Consider the following 14,186-nt stretch of genomic DNA (forward strand, 5'->3'; position numbering starts at 1 on the left):
TTCAGCTTGCAGCTAGAGCGCGGCCAACTTGTTTGTGATGTCGTTCCTAGACCTAAGCTTCGACTTCAGAGACAAATGGCCGCGTTGGCTATGCTCAGGACCTCCTGCATTCTCATTTTGGCAACGTCAGGTTTACAGGGTTCTTAACTGGAATCTCACAAACAGTTTAGACAAATATTGTTTTTTTCAAAAATACATCTAGAGTAGTGTGACGGAGAGCCTACATCTTGTGAATTTAAACTTTTCGCTCTTCATCGGGGTTTAGTAGAGCGTCCTCTTCGAGCGTCATATGCTGCTGCTTTTAAAGTTATGTAAGGTCTTAGGATGGATTTAAAAACAGAAAATGTCCTAATAAATCAGGAATCAGCAAACACCCAAATCATGCTGGAATCCTCCTTTATAATGGTGGCGCAGTGAAAGTGAAATAGGGTTACTCCCTGCAACAGAACAACAGGGAACTCTTCATTCTTCTCCAGCTTATCATCTGTTGGTGTTAAGTGTTGCAAGATAAACTGCTGTGTGTTCTTTTAAGATGTAAAATGATCCAGGTAATGAATTGCAGGGCCAGCCTCTTCCTTCTTAAATCAACAAAACATGCAAAAGTGCCTTTTTAAGTAGCTAGATGTACCACTGTAGTTTAGGAAAGATTAACTAGGAGGCATTGATTAAAGTAAGATTTGGGTTGATTTGAGGGAGAAGTAAAGGGGCAGCTTGGTTTGTGAAAATACAAAGGTAATGTTTTGGCTTGGGTGGAAGCCATGTTTTTTTCTCCTAATTGGAAACTGGTCTCATTTAGGTGATTTATGAAGCTGGTGATAAAAGAAAAAACAGGTTTTTATGGAAACACGAGTCTCCTCAAACAGAACAATGTGTCTTTGTTGAGTGGAAATAGAACTAAACTGCTGTCGGTCAAAAACAGCACAAGAGTAATCTTTCTGTGTTTAAGAGTTTTGATTTTTACATAGGATGTGTTTTGACACTTTTAGATCCCTCCCACATGCACACAAACAGTGCAGAACATTTCCTATAGGGCCAGTCAATAACTATCTTGTCACCAGTCGGGACTAAAAAGGTCCAATCGTAACATTTCACTGTCCGGACTCGAGTTGGAACGCTTCTTCTGCACTTAACAGGAAGCTACCTTTGTGAAGGAAGTCATATCTATTTACTATATCTAAACTTCTGAAGCAACACGTACGTGCTGGGAGAGATATGTCTTCGATGCCGGTGCTGATTCAGAAACGCCTCATGTAGAAACGTTCCTCTCCGGCATCGGGATCAGGTCACTGTAGAACCCCGGTGTCTTTTCTATCCTTACATTTTGTGGAAACAATTTATTTGCCAAGTTACCAATGTGTTGGCCGATTCCATTTAAAAGTGCTAATCATAACTGATGAGGGTTTTAAAGGCAGATATATGTATATTCTTGTGTTATTTATGCTGCTTGTGGTTTTCTTTTTTAAATCTGTAAATTGGCTTTTTGTTTAACGTTCACTGTATTTTAATTGACTTTGTTTCATGTGAAATCACACCCATGATGTAAGCAACAAACAACAACAAAAAAAGAGTCCAACTTCTAAACACTGGATGTCCATGGGCATCTTTTATGGCTATTATGATTGATTAGACCTTTTCTTTATTCACCTTCGAAATATGCAATATATTGTATATAGATAATGTCATTGGCAAAGAGTTGACACATCTAGGACTCAAGAAGGAAGCGATGGTTTTATCACAAGGGGCTGCTTTGTGGGGTGGTTTAACAGCTTTGCCAGCTTTGCATTGTTTGTTTGCATCAGACACGGTGGTGGTACCGTGCAGGTGCCCGACAGGATCTCACAGCGGCCCTAAATTGGAAGTAAAGGGTACAGAATTGCATCCGTACGCTTTGTGAAGTTTCCCAGTGCCCAAGATGAGGATTGTTGGGCCGTTCATTGCATAACTCATTTACATCTACATTTCCTGTCAAAATACAGGTGGCAGTCACTAAACCTCTCACCCAAACTCTTGACTGCTGGCGTCAGCGAGATTACAGGTTCACTGTCCTCGTGGGGTGCCATGAAGACCTGAGCAGAGGTGGCTGGTTGTGTGTGTGTGGGGGGGGGCTTGATGGTTAGGTGTAGACTGAGGATGAACTGCATCATTTCATGTTGAAAAGGTTTTGGTTCACCATCACCACAGACAACCATCACATGCAGAGAGGGTACACACTAGAACTCCCCACACATTAGAACTGGGGTGAATGGTGAGAAGGTCATCATCTTAGACATCAACTCCAACCCAGTGCTGACCTGAGCTGTGGGTGAACTTGCTAGACTATTACCCAGTTTTAGACCCAATCGCTGCTTGTATCAATGCCCCGAGGGGGCCAACTCCAGTGGATCTGATATTATAATCCTTTCTAAAATGTGCATTTTGCTCCCGCCTTTCAGCATCTCACTGCAAATACCGGTGGGGAGAGAGAGAAAAGGAAACAGATCGGCTCAAGACGTTTTGATTCTGTTGGCCTTGTAGTAGTTGCCCTAGACAGAGGGAGTCTGATCATCTGTTGCCTTGGATTGAATTAGACATGTGTTCTCATCTGCCGTTTGCTCGTGTCTTCCAGATTTCACATTAGGTGTTTGTAAGAAACTCTGCTCAAACTTAGTGTTTTACAGCAAAGCTCGACATCATCACTGTTCCCTCATATAAGGTGTTGAATTGAAATCTGTTACTGCGTCACTTTAACTAAAGGGATTTTCAGCAAGGTGGCAAAAAGGTTTCAGGATAATGTTTTCATTTGTTATTTATTAAGCAAGACTATTCATTTGCAATGGACCAAACCAGTTTACTGCCTAATAACCAACAGTCTTAGGCAGATTATTAAGGGTTCATGCTGCATGTTTCATTTTGCCAAGAGACAACAAACAACTCCATGGTATGGTAAAATCAATAGAAAAGCCACAGTGGTGAACAATCTGTCTTGTCCTCCCTGTTGAGGGGAGATCCCTCAGTTCCACAGGTCAGAACTTTGTTTGGAGCTAATCTGCGTAATGATGTGTTCACTGCTGAGGGCACTTGGAAGGAGAAAAGGAAAGGCTCATTAATATATTCATTCATGTTGCTGAGTTTATATGCTCACACAGTTCAAAAATAATAAACTTGAACACTTGAAGTTTTTGATGTCTTTACTATACTAAGAAGTCCTTTTGGTATTTTCTATTTTACTTTATTTTTAATTTTTTTTTGCCAAAATGAAAACCCTGTGTTAACATTGCACATCAACTTGAACATAATATCCCTATGGTGCAGCATGGTGGTGGCAACATTATGCAAAGGGCATTTGTTTTTAAAATGGGAACATAGAAGCTGTCAGAGTTGATGAAAAGGTGAGTGGGGTTAGATATGAGAGTCCTGGGGAATAGAACTCAAGTAAGAGGCTATAAAAGACTTAAAAGGACTGTAACAATACACGCGTAGCAACAATTGCACTGTTTAGATCAAAGGATATTCATGTGTTAGAATGGTATAGTCAAAGTCCTAGATCCAACTGGGGATACATGGCAAGACTTGAAAACTGACATTGACGATCGTCACCGTCAATGTCACTATGAAGCTGGTAGAGATGTACCTTCATTTATATTTGTAAATACAAATATAAATGTTTACCACGCTTTTTAGATTTTTAGTTGTAAAAAAAAAAAAAATTGTTTTTCATGACACAGTAAGCCTCAAATATAAGTTGGGAATCCAAAACAAAATTATTTGAACTTATGTTGGAGATTTGCCTCTCATCAATAATAATCATAAAAGTCTGTTTTAACAACCACCGGCCTGTTGCACTGACTCCCATCATGATGAAGTGCTTTGAAAGGCTGGTAAAGGAACACATCGTCTCCAGTCTCCCCCCAACACTCGACCCGTTCCAGTTTGCCTACCGACGGAACCGCTCCACTGAGGACGCCATCTCCTCTGCTCTTCACCTGAGCCTGGCACACCTGGAGGAGAAGAACACGCACGTGCGGATGCTGTTCCTGGACTTCAGTTCAGCGTTCAACACCATCATCCCACAGCATCTGGTAGGGAAACTGGAACATCTGGGCTTCAACACACCCCTACGAAACTGGCTGCTAGACTTCCTCACCAACAGACCTCAGTCTGAACACCTCTGATGTCATGACCCTCAGCACGGGCTCCCCTCAGGGCTGCGTCCTGAGCCCCCTGCTGTTCACTCTGACACACGACTGCGTCCCCAGGTTCACCACTAATCACATCGTGAAGTTTGCAGATAACACAACGGTGGTGGGCCTGATCAGAGACAACAACGACCGGTGTTGTGCGAAATTCAGTTCCACTGTGAAAATCTGTTCCCCTGTGTTGGGAGCGTGCATTGCAGCCAGAGAGGCGGGTCTGAGCATTTTCACGGCGCTTCTGATCGGTTTCTCGGTAAAACAACTCATATAATCATTTCAAGGTTGTAACATTCAGTTTAATCAGCAACTGTTGTTTACAAAATTGGAAAATAAAAATAAGCTGCCTTTCATGCAGCTGAAACATCCATTCTTTCCTCTCCTCCCCTCATAACTTTGAGAAATAAAGAGCATTAGTAATAGTTATTAGTAGTATTAGAGTAGTAAACTAGAAATTTCCCTAATCAAGTAATCTGCCATATTTTACATTACAAAGGGATTTACCAGGAAGTCTACTGTCTCAATTTGAACCAGCACAAACGTAGCACAAACGTTTGACACCAATTTTGTCTGATTTGTAGAAGGTGTGTGTGTGTGTGTGGGGGGGGGGGGCTGGTTGACCTTTTGACCTTTACCTTTTCATTAATATCTTCAAGGCCAAAGCAGCACAAACGACAATTTTTGCTGCACAAACGGAGTCGAGTTAATTGACACCCATTTGTGAATTTATATTACAGCTGCATAGGCCAATTTTTAAAATTTCTGATCTGCAATGTAAATAACATTTTCTGTACTTCAAATACACTTATTTGATGATCATAAAAGCTCAAACATGGTATTTTACAAAATGAGACAAAAAACGCCAAAGATTCTCTGGCTGATCCATCGAGTAAGCCATCATTCCGGGATGCCAGAGCTGCTCCGGAGTTAGATTACCCTACCCTAATTGGATAGTTGTTCCAGCCTTCATGTGTCATGTGTACTGCAAAAAGGTCCTCTTTAAAGGAGATGAAGTGTTCATTAGTTGTTGTTGTTGTGTTTTTTTTTTTTTTTTGGGGGGGGGGGGGGGTATACACTTTCCTTCATTATTATTTAATGCTGATTTTTAATGCTTTTACAAGTGTGATATTCCAGTAACTACTGTTGAATAATATTCTATGTAAAATGTTTGCACTTCATTATAGCATATGGAAAACAAACTAAGAAAGATAAAGGGCAAATCCGTCCCATCTTCCCAATTCAATTCAATTCAATTTTATTTATATAGCGCCAATTCATGAAACATGTCATCTCGAGGCACTTTACAAAGTCAAAATCAATCATATTATACAGATTGGTCAAAAATGTCCTATATAAGGGAACCAGTTGATTGCTTCAAAGTCCCGACAAGCAGCATTCACTCCAGGAGAAGCGTAGAGCTAATGGGAGAGTCGTCTGCATTGTCCATGGCTTTGCAGCAATCCCTCATACTGAGCAAGCATGAAGCGACAGTGGAAAGAAAAACCACCCATTAGCGGGAAGGAAAAACCTCCAGCAGAACCAGGCTCAGTATGAACGGTCATCTGCCTCGACCGACTGGGGGTTAGAGAAGACAGAGCAGAGACACAACAAGAGAGACAAAAAAGCACAGAAGCACACATTGATCCAGTAATCTGTTCTACATTAGATGGTAATAGCGGGTGATCTGTCTTCCCTGGATGATGTCACAGTTAACAGAACGCCAGACCAGAGAGAGAACAAAAAGTTAAAAGCTGAACAGTCATCCCAATGTAATGCAATGCAAATGTGGAGAACAGTAGAAGTCAGTAGAGTGAGAAAAATAGGCCCTGATGTCCTCCAGTAGCCTAAGCCTATAGCAGCATAAACATAGAGGCAGCTCAGGGTAAGATGAGCCACTCTAACTATAAGCATTGTCAAAAAACTACTAAAACTATGTCGGACTCTGTAATTTTCTCTGGTCCCCTGCCTGATCTGACCAGTGATGACATGTTTAGCCGCATGTCATCATTCAACCGCTGGTTGTCTAGGTGGTGTCCAGAAAACGACGTGGGCTACATTGATAACTGGAGAACTTTCTGGGGAAAACCTGGTCTGATCCGGAGAGACGGCATCCATCCTACTTTGGATGGTGCAGCTCTTCTTTCTAGGAATCTGGCCGGATTTATTAGTTCTCCTAAATGCTGACAACCCAGGGTCCAGACCAGGAAGCAGAGCCGTAGTTTAACACACCTCTCTGCAGCTTCTGTACTGTTACCCATCCATTATCCTATTGAGACGGTGTCTTTCCCACGGCCAAAACTTAACAGATCAAAAACTGATCTAAAAGGAACAAATCATAAAAACCTAATAAAAATCAATATGGTTCACCTTGAACCTAAAAATAAAATAATAAAATGTGGTCTATTAAATATAAGGTCTCTCCCTCCAAAGACTTTGTTAGTTAATGAATTGATTTCTGATAATCAGATTGATTTGTTTTGTCTCACAGAAACCTGGCTACAAGAGGACTACGTTAGTATAAATGAGTCAACCCCCTCCAGTTATTCAAATTTCCACATTCCCAGATCTGTGGGAAGAGGAGGAGGAGTGGCAACTATCTTTCAGTCTGATTTATTAATTAGTCCCAGGCCAACTAATAATTACAGTTCTTTTGAACATTTAACCCTCAGTTTCCCTCATCCAAGCTGCAAAGCAATAAAATCTCTTCTGTTTGTTGTTTTGTATCGTCCACCAGGCCCTTACACTCAGTTTTTGGATGAGTTGTCAGATTTCTTATCTGATTTGGTGTTAAATACTGATAAGGCTATTATAGTGGGTGATTTTAACATCCATGTTGACACAGAATGTGATAACCTTAGAGTAGCCTTTAAAACTATCCTAGATTCAATTGGTTTTGCTCAAAATGTGCATGAACCGACGCACTCTCGGCTCCATACTTTAGACCTTGTGCTGACATATGGCATTGATTGTGAAGAATTAACAGTATTTCCTCACAACCCTGTCCTGTCTGATCATTTTTTAATAACATTTGAGTTTAATCTAACTGAATTCTCCACCCCCAAAAGAGGGTTCCATTATAGTAGATTTTTATCGGATAATGCTGTATCAAAACTTAAAGAGTCTGTCCCCTTTTTAATATCCTCAGTATTGCAGAAATGCCCTGTAGATGGCAGCATTGCTGTTTCTTCCCATTCACAAATCGATACCTTTGCTAACAATGTGACTTCCTCATTGCGTTCTGCATTAGACAATGTAGCTCCCTTGAAAAAGAAGGTGATTATTCACAGGAAGCTGGCTCCCTGGTTTAATTCAGAGCTGCGTTCCTTGAAGCACAATGTTAGGAAATTGGAGAGAAAATGGCGCTCTACACACCAAGAGGAATCCTACCTAATCTGGAAGAACAGTCTATTGTTGTATAACAAGACCCTTCGCAGAGTTAGAGCAGCATATTTTTCATCATTAATTGAAGAGAATAAAAATAATCCTAGATTTCTCTTTAGAACAGTTGCCAAACTTACCCAGAGCCACAGCTCTGTTGATCCATCCATTCCCTTAGCTCTTAGTAGTAATGATTTTATGGGATTCTTCATAAATAAAATTGATGCCATTAAAAATAAAATAATTGGCATCCTCCCAAACATGATTACCTCGTCCTCAGTAAGTGAGGCAGCATTGGAGGAATCTTTAGAATCTGCGCAGTGTCTGAACTGTTTAGAAGCAGTAGAGCTTTCTGAGCTATCTAAAATTTTAGCTTCATCTAAACCTTCTACCTGTACGTTAGACCCAATCCCAACCAAGTTGTTTAAGGACATATTCCCTTTGATCAGTGGCACTATTTTAGACATGATTAATCTATCCTTATTAAATGGATATGTACCACAGGCTTTTAAAGTAGCTGTTATCAAACCTTTACTTAAGAAACCTTCTCTTGATCAAGATGAGTTAGTAAATTACAGACCTATATCTAATCTTCTTTTCTTATCTAAAATTCTTGAGAAAGTAGTTGCTAATCAACTTTGTGAACATTTACAAAGTAATGGCCTACTTGAGGAGTTTCAGTCAGGCTTTAGAGCTCATCATAGCACTGAAACAGCTCTGGTGAAGGTCACTAATGATATTCTCATGGCCTCAGATAATGGACTTGTGTCTATACTTGTCCTGTTAGATCTCAGTGCTGCGTTTGATACAGTTGATCACAATATTCTCCTACAAAGACTTGAACATACTGTAGGGATTAAGGGGAAAGCATTAGGCTGGTTTAAATCTTATCTGTCAGACAGATTCCAATTTGTTCATGTTAATAATAAATCTTCCTCAAACTCTAGGGTCACTTGTGGAGTACCACAGGGTTCAGTCCTTGGACCAATTCTCTTTACTATATATATGCTTCCGATAGGCAAAATTATCAGACAGCATGGGATTAATTTCCACTGTTATGCTGATGATACTCAGCTATATTTATCCATAAATCCTGATGAATCCAATCAATTACTTCGACTGCAGTCATGTCTTGATGACATCAAAAGCTGGATGACTTTAAAATGCAGCTTTAGCGAAAATTCAGACTGAAGAAACACTATTGCCTACCTCCATCAATCAGGGACTCATCCGCCTCCAACGCAAGCCAATCAGCTTTGAACTGCTCCTCCTCAAAGCCAATCAGCATCCTGGGTTCATCTTAAAAAGAACTCCACATCCTCATCTCGGCCTTGTCCTCAGCGAGCAAGCAGTGGCTGCGCGTGTCCGGTTTGGACTCTGTCGACCGGTTTCAAGAGACAATAACTTATCCTGAAATCCTCCTGCCACAGGAATACCGTCTAGCTGCACATCTTCCTTTCCAACCTCTGTTTTCGTCAGCTCCGGTTCCTGGCGCAAAGAACTCGCAAGCAACGCAGACGCGTCGCAACTCTGCCTAAGTTCCGGTCAGCTTCGCTTCATAGCGCGCCGGGGTCTTTCTCAAACTGATCCCGTGGGGCTGGCTCTTGGTTCGCGGATCCGCCGACTCATCCGGGACCTTCTCTGGTTCTCATCGGCTTTGCGGCGCCACCTTGCCGCTCGTCCCGGCCGCATCTTTTCAGCCGGATCTACTCTCTCATTCACTCGCTAATGCGTTCGGAGCCAGCTCAGGTAATATGTATTCACCCCACTGAGCTATATTATACACTGGAGTGCTAATCACCGTCTTTTTGAACGAGTCGCTGTGAAGCCACCAGCCGCCATATTGGTACTCCCTATTTCCCCCCAGTAACCAGGGAATATGTGCGCTACAGCATCGAATAACAATGATTTTCTCATGTACAGGCGGGGCTAAAGACTTTTAAAATGTCAAATGCCACATAGTTTTATGTTATGTTCTAAAATATCAAGTACTGAGAAAGTCATGTGCTGAAATATTTTGCGTTTTATTCATTTAAATATATATGTTTAACATTTATAAATATATAAATAACAATATACAAAAATATATATTTACATATGTGTATACATATATATACATATATACATATACACATACTTATATATACATATATGTATATTTAATATGAATAACATGTAAAATATTTCAGCACCTAATTTCCTAGTAGTTGATAGTGTTAGTACATCCACTGACTGTAGAATTACCTATGAAACGTTTTCACACAGCCAGAAAACTGCTTGTTGTTGCAACCAAATCCTATGGGATTCTGTGAGAGTAGGGAGTAGCAAGATGGCGGCCAGTGACTTCAGTTTTTCGGCAAAATCAGCACTCCAGTGTTTTATATAGCTCAGTGATTCACCCATGTTTGTTTTCGTTTTCTTCTTCTTCTGGTGTTGCCGGTAGCCACCGGGCTTGTGGTGGCATTGCTGCCACCTACTGGTTGGAGTATGAAGTGCATTTTAAAATTCAGCAATTGATACCAATCGTTATTAAACCGCTGCAACTCTGGTGCAATTTGGCATCCGCTTGGACTGGTCTGTATTGGGTTCAGACTTCTCATTCATGCTGACTAGGCCACTTCTGTCACTCTTGTCATTTCAATGTTTTGCCAATCAATTATTCAGGTGTTGTGAAATGATACATGTTAAAGTTATTTAAGGTTTAGTTAGTAGGTATTATCTGAATGTCAGCTGGGACCCTACGTACGGATGGCTGTGGGGGATGGTTTGAGTATTGGGCGATCTTTAACAGCAACTTGCTCATGTATTTAGGGATTGTCTATTTCTTCTTTTAGGTTCAAGGATTCATTCAAGATGAATAACCGGAGAGCATCACTGAAGGTGCTGTTGTCTGGTTGATACTATTTTCAATTACGGATCCTCTCTGCAGTTGTGAGGCTAACTAAAGCTACTAAGCAACGAGATCATCAGTCAGCAGGATGCAGTGCAGAATCTGAATTAAATTATTAAATTCATCCAAATGACATGGAATAAGCTAAATAGCTAATCGATTCATAACAGCATTTGGTATGCGTTTAGCACTCTACGTATTTATGAGCTAAGCAAACATTATCGATTATGTCTTAAGAAGTGTTAACCGTGTTTAATGGTCCTTCATTTTCTGGATGTTTTCTTCTTATAGATATTCTTTTCACTATTCCCAGTTATTTTCTCAAACTAAACCTGTCAGCCTGCATTGAGTTCTACGTATTGATCTTAACCTAGTTCCATGATGGCTTTTGCCTGCAGACAAGCTCTCGAATTCTGGATATCAGTTTCATTCTCATATCAGTTATTTTTGAGCGTCAGCTGCTCTCCTCGCTCGGTCACCTCAATCTCGCAGGTGCATCATTTCAAGAGTCACGTTTTTATTTCCAGGTAGCTTGAGCTCACTAATTCCGTTTCCTTCCCTCCTAGAACAGGATACTCTGGTTAAGAGTTGCTGTTCTGAACTTTCCTTCTGGTCTGGCATGCTTCCCGTCCGGATTTGGAACACACTTTCTATAATGTATTTTGTCTGTAGATGCGTTAAATTTTACGGATGTGCATCCGTAAGTTTTGGAGGATTCTAAAAACAGTTGGTTTGCAGATTCGTGAAATTGTCAAAGAAATCGTTAATCTTGTGACCTTTCATCTAGAGTTATTTCAGCATTCAGGATGTGAGCTGCGCAACAGCAGACGCTTGTGGAGCCCAATCGTAGGTGATGGCTATCATCAGCATGCCTCACATATCTGCTCTTACTTTTCATCTTAGCCGCCTAATGCTCATCTTAAAGGTAATCTAACTACGAATACTGGTGGTGGATTCAATCTCATTCAAGTCTCATTAAGCCCGCGTCCTGTCCTGTTCATTCCCTCTTGGTCACTTATTCATTTATGTGCATCATCCCTAAGCATCCTCTGTTATTTATTCTGTCATCCAGGCGTCCCGCCATGCAGGCATCCTGTTGTTCTGTTCATTCTTTCATGGTCATTCATTTATTCATGTTCCCTGCCATGTTCCCCACTACGTTCCTTGCATACTCCTTGCATGCTTCCTGCATGCTCCCAGTGTGCTCCCTGTGTGTTCCCTGCCATGCTCCCTGCCATGCGGCCTTCCCTGCCATACTCTGCCATGTTTCCTTCTACGCTCCCTGCCGTGTTTCCTTCTATGCTCCCTGCCGTTTTTCCTTCTACGCTCCTTGCCGTGTTTCCTTCTACGCTCCTTGCCGTGTTTCCTTCTATGCTCCTTGCCGTGTTTCCTTCTATGCTCCTTGCCGTGTTTCCTTCTATGCTCCTTGCCGTGTTTCCTTCTATGCTCCTTGCCGTGTTTCCTTCTACGCTCCCTGCAACGCGGCCTGCCCTGCCATGTGTTTCCTTCCATGCTCCTTGCCGTGTTTCCTTCTATGCTCCTTGCCATGTTTCCTTCTACGCTCCCTGCAACGCCCTCCTCCCTGCCATGCGGCCTGCCCTGCCATGTGTTTTGTTCCATGCGGCCTGCCCTGCCATGTGTTTCGTTCCATGCGGCCTGCCCTGCCATGTGTTTCGTTCCATGCTCCTTGCCATGTGTTTCCTTCTATGCTTCTTGCCGTGTTTCCTTCTATGTTCCTTGCCGTGTTTCCTTCTATGCCCCTTGCCGTGTTTACTTCTATGCTCCTTGCCGTGTTTCCTTCTATGCTCCTTGCCGTGTTTCCTTCTATGCTCCCTGCCGTGTTTCCTTCTATGCTCCCTGCCGTGTTTCCTTCTATGCTCCCTGCCGTGTTTCCTTCTATGCTCCCTGCCGTGTTTCCTTCTATGCTCCCTGCCGTGTTTCCTTCTATGCTCCCTGCCGTGTTTCCTTCTATGCTCCCTGCCGTGTTTCCTTCTATGCTCCCTGCCGTGTTTCCTTCTATGCTCCCTGCCGTGTTTCCTTCTATGCTCCTTGCCATGTTTCCTTCTATGCTCCCTACGTTCTCTGCCATGCTCCCTGCCATGCGGCCTTCCCTGCCATACTCTGCCATGTTTCCTTCTACGCTCCCTGCCGTGTTTCCTTCTATGCTCCCTGCCGTTTTTCCTTCTACGCTCCTTGCCGTGTTTCCTTCTACGCTCCTTGCCGTGTTTCCTTCTATGCTCCTTGCCGTGTTTCCTTCTATGCTCCTTGCCGTGTTTCCTTCTATGCTCCTTGCCGTGTTTCCTTCTATGCTCCTTGCCGTGTTTCCTTCTACGCTCCCTGCAACGCGGCCTGCCCTGCCATGTGTTTCCTTCCATGCTCCTTGCCATGTTTCCTTCTACGCTCCCTGCAACGCCCTCCTCCCTGCCATGCGGCCTGCCCTGCCATGTGTTTCGTTCCATGCGGCCTGCCCTGCCATGTGTTTCGTTCCATGCGGCCTGCCCTGCCATGTGTTTCGTTCCATGCTCCTTGCCATGTGTTTCCTTCTATGCTTCTTGCCGTGTTTCCTTCTATGTTCCTTGCCGTGTTTCCTTCTATGCCCCTTGCCGTGTTTACTTCTATGCTCCTTGCCGTGTTTCCTTCTATGCTCCTTGCCGTGTTTCCTTCTATGCTCCCTGCCGTGTTTCCTTCTATGCTCCCTGCCGTGTTTCCTTCTATGCTCCCTGCCGTGTTTCCTTCTATGCTCCCTGCCGTGTTTCCTTCTATGCTCCCTGCCGTGTTTCCTTCTATGCTCCCTGCCGTGTTTCCTTCTATGCTCCTTGCCATGTTTCCTTCTATGCTCCCTACGTTCTCTGCCATGCTCCTTGCGTGTTCCCTGCGTTCTCAGCCATGCGTTCTCTGCCATACTCCCTGCGTTCTCTGCCATGCGTTCTCTGCCATACTCCCTGCGTTCTCTGCCATGCGTTCTCTGCCATACTCCCTGCGTTCTCTGCCATGCGTTCTCTGCCATACTCCCTGCGTTCTCTGCCATGCGTTCTCTGCCATACTCCCTGCGTTCTCTGCCATGCGTTCTCTGCCATACTCCCTGCGTTCTCTGCCATGCTCCCTGTGTGTTCCCTGCGTTCTCTGCCATGCTCCCTGCGTTCTCTGCCATGCTCCCTGCGTTCTCTGCCAAGCTCCCTGCGTTCTCTGCCATACCACCTGCGTTCTCTGCCGTGCTCCTGTGTGTTCCCTGCCATGTCCCTGCATGCTGCCCGCCTTGCTCCCTGCCATGATTATTCATTCATCACGTGCATCAGCCCAAAACTGACCATTAAAATCACTTTCCACCTCTCCATCAACCTCACCTCATCTTTCCATTCATCTTGTTTAATCCTGGTAAGCCTTTGCAGCAATGGCCCTCTTTGCTAAGCTTTCACATATTTTCTCCTTCTTTACTCATCCTTCTCTCTGCCTTCTGAACTTGCTGACGCTCTGGCCTGGACCTCGGCATTTTTGGGGGGTAATTTCCCTATTCTCATACATCTGCTTATCTACGTTAAAGTATAAATCACCGTTTATGTTCCTGCCGAGGTCCGAGCGCCAAAGTTTAAACTATTGTATCAATAAATTCGTATCGCTTTTCTCTCTTTGTGAGTCTTTAGTTTGAAATGATGCTAAAGCGGAAATACAACCGAAGAACTCTTGCTTACTTCCATTCAATCAGAGGCTTGTCCGCCTCCGATGGAGCATTTGCTTCAAGCCACACCTCC

Source organism: Fundulus heteroclitus, unplaced genomic scaffold (genome assembly GCF_011125445.2).
Source record: "Fundulus heteroclitus isolate FHET01 unplaced genomic scaffold, MU-UCD_Fhet_4.1 scaffold_50, whole genome shotgun sequence".
NCBI classification, from domain to species: domain Eukaryota; kingdom Metazoa; phylum Chordata; class Actinopteri; order Cyprinodontiformes; family Fundulidae; genus Fundulus; species Fundulus heteroclitus.